The following is an 11,773-nucleotide window of genomic DNA, read 5'->3' as shown; positions in this document are numbered from 1 at the left end:
TCCTGATCGTCTCCCGAGGCAAGAGGAATAACGAGAACCAAAGGCTGAGTGTTCAACAAATTTTGTTTCGATTGTATTTTTTGGGATATTGTCATAGGTTTACATAATTCAGCCACGGATCTTTTGTAATTGTTACAGAAGTCCTGTCGGACGGGTTTTGCACTTGACACATTTCCGGTCCTATAGATACTGCTCGATTGCTGACAAGAAAACTGTTAGAATAATTGTATGTAAGTTATCATAAAACGTTGTGTTTCCATGAGTTCCCGGCGAGAGGGCAAAAACTGTCTTTGGTCCTACCAAGAAGAAGGCTTGTAAAACTCCACTGTGTAGGATGGGAAGCAACATGAAGGTTTTCTGTTTCTTTGAACTGTTTAATGACCTTTTCTTTGAACTGTTTTAATCAAAGGCGATGGCTGTTTATGACCCTCGTCCCTTAAAAACAGCTGTTGCCACATAATCAGGGAAAGTCCAAATAAAAGAGGAGGCGTGTAATCTTTTGCCAGAGCATGGTGAGACTGTACAAAGAGTACAGTCCAGACGTCTCTCCTCAATTGAGCCAAATTTAATTACCTTATCCCAATAAATATCTGTTTATTGGGATAAGGTCTGTTCAGTATTTTAACATGAAAATGTTTGATTGCGAGGCATTAAAAGCCACAAAATGTAATGGGTCCATCAGACCCACAAACGCAGGCTGAGTAACAACAATGTGAACATTACATAAGGGTTGAAATATATTTTCTTTTAAAAAAAATATACACATTTTAAATTCACACTTTTCTCTGTGTTTTTACTCAATCCTGTTACCCTCTGAAAAAAATTGGAAAATTCCACAAGTCACATGGTCCACAGGAAGTTGTATCATTCAGATCATCTACAGGCCATGGAAATGCCACAAGTAAGTACATTCATTTATTTTTCTGTACATCCAATATTTCCAATATAACTGCCAACACACTCCTGTTAAGTCAAATATATTTGAATTGTATATCTGTAAAATACACATTGATTTGTTGAATCACTGTGATGTGCTTAGTGTTACAAACCCCGTTTCCATGAGTTGGGAAATTGTGTTAGATGTAAATATAAACGGAATACAATGATTTGCAAATAATTTTCAACCCATATTCAGTTGAATATTCTACAAAGACATATTTGATGTTCAAACTGAAAACCTTTTTTTTTTTTTTTTGCAAATAATTATTAACTTTATAATTTGATGCCAGCAACACGTGACAAAGTAGTTGGGAAATGTGTCAATAAATACTGATACAATTGAGAAATGTTCATTAAACACTTATTTGGAACATCCCACAGGTGTGCAGGCTAATTGGGAACAGGTGGGTGCCATGATTGGGTACAAAAGCAGCTTCCATGAAATGCTCAGTAATTCACAAACAATGATTGGGTGAGGGTCACCAATTTGTAAGCAAATTGTCGAACAGTTTTAGAACAACATTTCTCAACGAGCTATTGCAAGGAATTTAGGGATTTTACCATCTACTTTCCATAAAATCATCAAAAGGTTCAGAGAATCTGGCAAAATCACTGCACGTAAGCGATTATATTACTGACCGTTGATCCCTCAGGTGGTACTGCATCAAAAACCGACATCAGTGAGTAAAGGATATCACCACATGGGCTCAGGAACACTTCAGAAAACCACTGTCAGTTGTGAACATGCCCTTTCCCAACTACTTTGGCACATGTTGCAGCCAAAAAATTATCAGTTAATTATTATTTGCAAAAACAAAAAAAGTTTATGAGTTAGAACATCAAACATCTTGTCTTTGTAGTGCATTCAACCGAATATGGGTGGAAAGAATCTGCAAATCATTGTATTCCGTTTTTTTTTTTTTTACATCTAACACAATTTCCCAACTCATATGGAAACGGGGTTTGTATTATTAGTGTTATTAGATGCTACAGTGTGGGGCTCTATTTCATGTTGTTCTATGACAAAAACGTACTCAAATAAGTCATCTTCGACTTAGGAACCGTGTACAAAAATGAAATAAAGTTGCCTGAGAGTCGAAAAAAGACAGAAAGCTTAGTTTACTTTGAGAATTACAACAATTCAATGGCAGCAGTTCTTTGGATTGGCACACATTCTGCTTTTTGGCAAAACAAATGTGCAGCAGATACTGTCCTGAATGCTTTGAAAAGACAAGAAAAGATAAATGGTCATCAGAACATGGGAATAAATGCACACCCAAGAACATTTATAAAGCATTGGCTCTCTTCTCTCACCATATTGGAAAAAAAACAGCAAAAAAAAATTCTGATTTTTTTTAATTAGTGAGGAGGTCGAGGGTTCAACCTGTTGGCTTTTTGTGCTGAGTTTGCCAAGTACAAAACTCAAAACCAGTAAAGTTGGCAGGTTGTGTAAATCCTTAATAAAAACAAAATACAATGATTTGCTAATCCTGTTCAATTTATATTCAATTGAATAGACTGTAAAGACAAGATACTTCACGTTGGAACTGGAAAACTGTGTTATTTTTTGCAAATATTAGCTCATTGGGAATTTGATGCCTTCAACATGTTTAAAAAAAAGCTGTCACAAGTGGCAAAAAAGACTGAGAAAGTTGAGGAGTGCTCATCAAACACTTATTTGGAACATCCCACAGGTGAACAGGCTAATTGGGAACAGGTGGGTGCCATGATTGGGTATAAAAGCAGCCTCCATGAAATGCTAAGTTATTCACAAACAAGGATGGGGCGAGGGTCACAACTTTGTGAACAAATGCCGGGGCAAATTGTCGAACAGTTTAAGAACATTTCTCAACGAGCTATTGCAAGGAATTCAGGGATTTCACCATCTATGGTCTGTAATATTATCAAAAGGTTCAGAGAATCTGGAGAAATCACTGCACGTAAGCGAGAATATTACGGACCTTCAATCCCATTGGCGGTATTGCATCAAAAAGCGACATCAGCGTGTAAAGGATATCACCACATGGGCTCGGGAACACTTCTGATAACCACGGTCAGTAACTACAGTTTGTCGCTACATCTGCAAGTTAAAACTCTACTATGCAAAGCCAAAGCCATTTATCAACAATACCCAGAAACGCCGCCGACTTTGCTGGGCCCGAGCTCATCTAAGAAGGACTGATGCAAAGTGGAAAAGTGTTCTGTGGTGTGACGAGTCCACATTTCAAAATTTTGGGGAAACTGTGGACGTCGTGTCCTCCTGAATAAAGAGGAAAAGAACCATCCGGGTTGTTGTAGGCGCAAAGTGTAAAAGCCAGCATGTGTGATGGTATGGGGGTGTACTAGTGCCCAATGCATGGGTAACTTACACATCTGTGAAGGCACCATTAATGCTGAAAGGTACATACAGGTTTTGGAGCAACGTATGTTGTCATCCAAGCAATGTTATCATGGACGCCCCTGCTTATTTCATCGTCATTACATCAAGCAAGAATGGGAAAGAAGCTCAACTGAAAAGCTTCAAAAATTGGTCTCCTCAGTTCCCAAACGTTTAATGAGTGTTGTTAAAAGGAAAGGCCATGTAACACAGTGGTAAAAATCCTCCTGTGCCAACTTTTTTGCAATGTGTTGCTGCCATTGAAATCAAAGTTAATGATTATTTGCCCAGACAAAATTAAGTTTCTCAGTTCGAACATTAAATATCTTGTCTTTGCAGTCTATTCAATTCCTTGCAATAACTCGTTGAAACATGTTGTTCTTAAACTGTTCGACAATTTGCTCAGGCATTTGTTCACAAAGTGGTGACCCTCGCCCCATCCTTGTTTGTCAATGACTGATCATTTCATGGAAGCTGCTTTTATACTCAATCATGGCACCCACCTGTTCCCAATTAGCCTGTTCACCTGTGGGATGTTCCAAATAAGTGTTTGATGAGCATTCCTCAACTTTCTCAGTCTTTTTTGACACTTGTGCCAGCTTTTTTGAAACATGTTGCAGGCATCAGATTTCAAACTGGCTAATATTTGCAAAAATAGGACAAAGTTTTCCAGTTCCAACGTTAAGTATCCTGTCTTTGCAGTCAATTCAATAGAATATAAATTGAAAAAGGATTTGCAAATCATTGTAATTCTGTTTTTATTTACGATTTGCACAATGTGCCAACTTCACTGGTTTTGGGTTTTGTACTTCCTCGTAATGTACATTTCTCTTCCACACAAATACATGTGCGGTGTTGCTGAGTTTCTATCAGACAATACACTTCCTTTTAGCCTTCGAACCACGCGTAAGAGTACATTTGGATCTGTTTGTGTTTCCACTGCAATGTGTGATTAAACAGGAAGGAATTAGTCATGGTTTTAGGATAATGTAAATATTAATAAATGGCAGTATTTTGTGTTTCCTCCCATTCTCATAACATATTTTACAGAAAATAACAGCTCTTTTCCCCCCTTGAAGATGAGGGATAAGCTCCACAAAATGATGTTGGTTTTTTTTATCAGAAATAGGTGCAATTTTCCAGAAAATAAGATAAATGTTCACGACTGTCTTCGACTTTTATTGTTTCCTTACTTTCTGTCTTATTTCCTGTCCAGCATTTTTATTTTTTTACTTTCTGTTTGCTTTCGCCATTCTGGTTTTAGCGCTGGCACCTGTGCCTGATTGGCATTGAGGACACACCTGTACCTGGTTGCCAATCAGGAAGCCTCTTAAACCGGCCTCGTCAGTAAGACCATTGACAGTCTTGTATTTAAGATCTCTGTGCCGCATTGTTTTTCTTTTTGCTACCTGTTTTTTTTTAAGTCTTTCCTGTCACCAGTGGTCCATTCCTCCTTCAACCACCTTGGTATTCCCTGGGTTGTTCCCAATATATTGACGTTTTACATGCTCTTCACATTATGCCTCTGCTTCTTTGGATGATGTCACAAGTACTGTAATGCAGCAACAAAAAATGAGACACGCTTTCTCAAAAGTAAGCAAAGTTATTTCAGACATAAAAGGAAATATCTAGAAAAAAAGGAACATTTTATAAAAATAAAAATAAAAACAATGAGGTGATTTTTGGGGGAATAAAAGCAAATAATTTTCAGACATAGGAGGAAATAACTAGAAAATAAAGGATATTTTTCCACAAAAGAAGGTGAATTTTCTCAAAAAAATTTAAAATTGTCCTGACAAAAGGACAAAAGGGAACTTTTTAAAGAAAAAGGGGGAAATTTCTGGAAAATAAGCAACACTTTCCATACAATAAGGGAAAATACCTAGAAAATGAGGGACATTTTCCAGAAAATATACACAATTTTCCAAATGATAAGGAAAAATAGCCAGAAAGAGGATTCTCCCCCTCCCCCAGAAATTAGCTAAATTTTTCCAGAAAATAAGGGAAATTTTTGTAGATGACAAAGGATAATACCTAGGAAAATTGGAAAAAATGAAGGGGAAATATCCAGAAATTAGGAAAAATTTTACAGAAAAATAAAATGAATTCTTGGGAAAAAAAAGGCACATTTTTAGAGACAATGAACACAATTTTCCAAAAGTTAAGGGAAAATAGCAAGAAAGTAAGGAATTTTTGGGAAATTTTACTGAATATAAGATACATTTTCAAGAGAAAATAAGGAACATTTCTGAGAAAATGAGAAACGTTTTCCACGCAATAAGAGAATATTTAAAATCTGGTAATTTTGTAAAGAAAATAAGCAACATTTTACCCCCAAAATTTGGGAAAGTTTTTTTTAGAAAATAAAAAAAATATTTTCCAGAAAACTAGAAACAATTCTAAGAATTTGAGACGATAAGGACAATTTTGAATAGGGCTAATCTTTCTCTAAAATAAGCAAAATGTTTAAGAAATAATAAAGAAAATAGGAGGTATTTTTCCAGAAAAAAAAAGTTGAATTCCTCAAAAAGTTAATGGACATCTTGGTCTATCAAATAGCAGTCACTATGAATGCAATATTTTCCAGAAAAGAAGGTATATTTTCCAGAAAAAAAATTTAAATTTTCCTGACGAAATGGGAAACATCAACAAGATAAGGGACATTTTTACAGAAAATGAGGTAAGCAACACTTTCCATACAATAACAAAAATAAATATCTACAAAAAAAGGGACATATAATTTACACAATTTTCCAAAAGATAAAGGAAAATAACAAGAAAATAGGAGATTTTCCCCCCCAGAAATTAATTGAATATTTCCAGAAAATAAGGGAAATTTTCCTAGACAATAAGGGATAATACCTAAAAAATTAATAAAAATGCACGGGCATGAGCGTAAATATCCAGAAAATTAGGGATATCTTTACAGAAAAAAAAGTACTTTTGTTGGAAAATAGACAACATTTTACGGACAATGAAAAATATCCCAAAAACTAAAGATTTTTCAGAAAATGAATACAATTTTCCAAAAGATAAGGGAAAATAGTAAAAAAGTAAGGAACTTTGGGGAAATTTGACTGAATATAAGATACATCTTTCATGAAAATAAGAAAAATTTGTGAGAAAACGAGAAACATTTTCCATGCAATAAGAGAATATCTCAAATCTGGGTATTTTTTCCAGAAAACAAGCGAATTTGTTCAAAATAATAAGAGAAAGTAACCAGAAACTAAGCAATTCTAAGAATATGAGACAATAAGGAAAATTGAAAATAAGGCTAATCTTTTTCTAAAATAAGCAACATATTTCCCCCGAAAAATGTTTTAATTCCTCAAAAAATTTAAGGACATCTTGGTCATTCAACCAGCAGTCATTATGAATGCAATATTTTCCAGAAAAAAAATAAAATTTTCCTGACAAAAGGGGAAACATCAAAAAAAGAAGAGACATTTTTAAAGAAAATGAGGTGAATGTTCTGGAAAATAAGCAACACTTTCCATAAAATAAGGAAAAAGATATATACAAAAATGTATATTTTCCAGAAAATATACACATTTTTCCAAAAGATAAAGGGAAATAACCAGAAAATATGGTATTTTTCCCACAGAAATGAGCTAAATATCCAGAAAATTAGGGATATCTTTACAGAAATTAAGGTACTTTTGTTGGAAAATAGGCAACATCTTACAGACAATGAAAAATATCCCAAAAACTAAATATAAGAGGAATTAGCAAAAAATATAAAATACATTTTTCAAGAAAATAAGGAAAATTTCAAAAAAAACAAAAAAACAAACATTTTCCATACAATATGAGAAGTTCTTAAATTATGGATTTTTTTTACAGAAAATAAAAAAAACTGTTCAAAAAGCAACCAGAAAGCAAAAGATTTTACCCTCAAAATTTTGAAAGTTTTTCAGAAAGTAAAACAAATTTTTCCCGAAAACTAGAAACAATTCTAAGAATATAAGCAACATTTTCCAGACAATAAGGTAAATTAAAAATAAGGCAATTTTTTCCAGAAAAAAAGGAACATGTTCAAGAAATAACAAAGAAAATAAAACTAAAGTTTAATTTCTCGAAAAATAAAGGACATCTTGGTCTTTCAACTAGCAGTCACTATGAACACAATATTTTTTGTACCAAGATGGGTAGGGGTTTTTTGGTGGAAAGTTTTGACCTTCCATGCTTTTATTTTGAAGGCGCTACTTTACCAACTCCAAGATGTGTTAAGCTATTGCTGCCCAATAGTTGCTGAGTGGACAGGAAGCTGTACTTTTCTGTATATATTTTTTCCCATTAGTGTTAAAATACAAGAAACATTCGGGCAAACGATGAAAACAGGGAGAGATACAAGCATACTTGCCAACCTTGAGACCTCCGATTTCGGGGGGTGGGGGACGTGTACGGGGGTGGAGCGGAGGCGTGGTTTGGGGGCGTGGTCAAGTGAAGAGAATATTTACAGCCAATATTTTTATATTGGCTGTAATTATATATATATGTATGAAATACTTAACTTTCAGTGAATTCTAGCTGTATATATTTATTTTGTTATAAATAAATAAAAGTAATAGTTGGATTTCAGACGGCACCTATCAAATACACAGTAATAAAAACACAGTTGTTCACTAACTGTACTGTGCTTGCTGGGTACTTAAAAACAACAACACTTACCTTTCACTATTTGAGTAACGTCACTTCCGAGTTTCCAGAAGATGGCGCCAGTATGTGCTTTGCCCTGCCGTCTCTCGCTGTCAGCTCTGTTCGTTTTTGTGTTGTTTGCGTCTATTTTCGTCTCTTTCAGCTCACTGCTTGTGTATGACCGCCAAACACTGTTGGATATTTGCCCCTTTCCCACTGATATGATCAACTTCGACGTTGGTTTTTCGACGTCCCAGTCAGCTTTTTCACCTGGCCGGATTCCTGTCTTCCTTTCCCGCCTCATGGCTCCTCTCCCCCGCCACCTACGGGCTGTGCGTCGGGCCCCACCTGGATTAGCTGCGCCCTTGGACATGCTGAACCCCGCCAAGTTCGGTCTTGTGCACGCAACATCTTTTGATAAACAAAACGTTTATCCTGAAGGATTTCTTCACTTCCCGCGGGGGGCGGACTTGACTTCCTCTGTGTGACGGAAACATGGCTGAGAGCCGGTGCGTCCGCCCCTCTTGATGAACTTCTGCCTCTGAAGTGTTCCTACTTTAATTCTCAGCTGTCGTCCAGTCGAAAAGGAGGAGGATTAGCAGTCATTTTTAAAAATGACTTTAAATGCTGTCAGATCCGCCTGCAATCCTCCCTTTCAAGCTTCAAACTGTGCATGTTTGAGCTGGAGGGGGCGTGGCCTCCAGCTCCAGCTGAATTTCGGGAGAAAATTTCTTCCTGGAGGTTTTTCGGAAGAGGCGCTGAATTTCGTGAGTCTCCCGGAAAATCCGGGAGGGTTGGCAAGTATGGATACAAGACCCCCTGAGAACTGTCGTCCTCTGCCGTGGACATATGTGTCACGCACAAGTGGGCTTTTTTCTTAGAAAAAAAAAAGTCCATTATAGTGGACAATGGCATCAATGCCAAACAGGACATTGATGCCAAAATAAAACATTATGAATACTATATTCCTTTAGTATTATGACATTAATAAGGCATTACCATGCTTGTTTATAGAAAAACCTTTAGCTTTTGATGATGAGGAACAGTAACCCGAGAGTGATATCTGCTTTTATGTGACGGCCGTGAGTAAGTGCACCACTTAAAGCAAATAAAGCTGCTGCCCCTCTGTGAGCGATTAGTGAGTATTTCATCCTGCCTGAGCTCTCCTTCCTCCCATGGCTTCCCTTAGCAGTGTGCAACTCAATGCCACATTAATCCCTAACGGTTCTCTAATCTCCATCATAACAGGGTGAGATTAGGACATTAAATGATAGGGTGGAGCACATAACCACAAAGAGATTACTCATCTGTATGTCCCCTCTGATTAGAAGTTATGGAGAGAAAGCTGATTATTAATAGCAGACCTACTTTTCATTTTTTCATAGTTTGTCTATGATCTGCATAATAAACACACACACACAAATCTATATATATATATATATATATATATATATATATATATATATATATATTAGAGCTGTCAAGGGATTATTATTTTAACCAGATTGATCACACTCTAAACCTGTGATTAATTGTGATTAATCACAGGTTATTATTTGCTTGCATATATACAATTTGCTGAGGAATATACCCCAATATTGGGGTAAAACTCCAATTTGGTAGTCAAAATGGCAAACAGGAATGTCTATTAAATGTTTTACTGAACTGCCAGTCATTGATTTGCCAAAACTTGGTGAAAATAAGCCTTTTAGGAATTAAGTGCACATTTTGAAAGTCTTTGCAGCTTGCAATTATCTTTCAAACAAGACAACGCTACTAAATGATAATGTAGCAAACACACTCATAAACAACTAAACATAGTGCATCATTTACTCTTTTTTTTTATTTTTTAGTCGAAACAGTTGTTAAAACTGTATTTAGTACCTTATATATATATATATATATATATATATATATATATATATATATATATATATATATATATATATATATATGTCTTGATTGGATTATCCGGAGAATAGTGCTCGATACCGTGGTAGAGCGCAATATGTAGGTGTGGGAAAAAATCACAAGACTACTTCATCTCTCCTGATGATTGAGGGAACTCCTCATGAAACAGATCTGTAGAGATGAAGTAGTCTTGTGATTTTTTCCCACACCTACATATATACATATATATATATATATATATATATATATATATATATATATATATATATATATAATTACAGAATACTTTCCAGACAAGAAGGGAAAATAAGCACAATGTTCCAGATAATACAGAAAAATATCAGGAAAATATCTTTAGGAAATAACGGAAATCCCCAGAAAATAAGGGATTTTTTTTTTTCCAGGAAAAAAAATAATGTCCCAGAAAATAAAGTTTATTTTGGTTTCGTCAAACACTTTTCGCACAGTTCTCTTACTTAAATTACACATTCATATTTTTTAATAGAAAAAAGTACATTGTTTAAAAGTATGATAAAGGTACATTTTTCCAGAAAACAAACAAATTATTCCAAAAAATAAGGGAACGTATCAAAAACTAGGAGATTTTCCTCCCAGAAAATAAGGGAAATTTCCATACAATAAAGGAAATTTTATGGACAATAAGCATTCTTTTTCGGACATAAATGGGAAATATCCAGAAAATTAGGGGGCATTTTTTACAGAAAATAAGTTGAATTTTATGGAAAATAAGCAAAATGTTCCAGATAAAAGTGGAATTATCCAGGAAATAATGTGATGTGTGTGTGTGTGTGTGTGTGTGTGTGTGTGTATATATATATATATATATATATATATATATATTTATACAAACCCCGTTTCCATATGAGTTGGGACATTGTGTTGGATATAAATATAAACGGAATACAATGATTTGCAAATCCTTTTCAACCCATTATCAATTGAATACACTACAAAAAAAAGGTATTTGATGTTCAAACTCATAAACTTTATTTTTTTTTTTGCAAATAATAATTAATTTTGAATGTAGAGCTTCAGTCGTTCAACAGTCCAGAGTCTCTGCTGTCGTATTTTACGCTTCATAATGCGCCACACATTTTCGATGGGAGACAGGTCTGGACTGCAGGCGGGCCAGGAAAGTACCCGCACTTCTTTACTACGAAACCACGCTGTTGTAATACGTGTCTTGGCATTGTCTTGCTGAAATGAGCAGGCGCGTCCATAACGTTGCTTGGATGACAATATATGTTGCTCCAAATCCTGTATGGACCATTCAGCATTAATGGTGCCTTCACAGATGTGTAAATTACCCATGCCTTGGGCCCTAATACACCCCCATACCATCACAGATGTTGGCTTTTGAACTTTGCGCCAATAACATTCCGAATGGTTATTTTCCTCTTTGTTCTGGAGGACACATTGTCTACAGTTTCCAAATATAATTTGAAATGTGGACTTGTCAGACCACAGAACACTTTTCCACTTTGCATCAGTCCATCTTAGATGAGCTCGGGCCCAGCGAAGCCGGCGGCGTTCCTTGGTGTTGTTGATACATGGGTTTTGCTTTGCCTAGTAGAGTTTTAACTTGCACTTACAGATGTAGCAACCAACTGTAGGCTCGGGATCCAGGCTCGGGATCTTTCTGTGTGGAGTTTGCATGTTCTCCCCGTGAATGCGTGGGTTCCCTCCGGGTACTCCGGCTTCCTCCCACTTCCAAAGACATGCACCTGGGGATAGGTTGATTGGCAACACTAAAAGTGGCCCTAGTGTGTGAATGTAAGAGTGAATGTTGTCTGTCTATCTGTGTTGGCCCTGCGATGAGATGGCGACTTGTCCAGGGTGTACCCCGCCTTCCGCCCGATTGTAGCTGAGATAGGCGCCAGCGCC

This window comes from Nerophis ophidion, linkage group LG21 (genome assembly GCF_033978795.1).
Source record: "Nerophis ophidion isolate RoL-2023_Sa linkage group LG21, RoL_Noph_v1.0, whole genome shotgun sequence".
Lineage (NCBI taxonomy): Eukaryota > Metazoa > Chordata > Actinopteri > Syngnathiformes > Syngnathidae > Nerophis > Nerophis ophidion.
Note: the sequence above shows the minus strand (reverse complement) of the source record.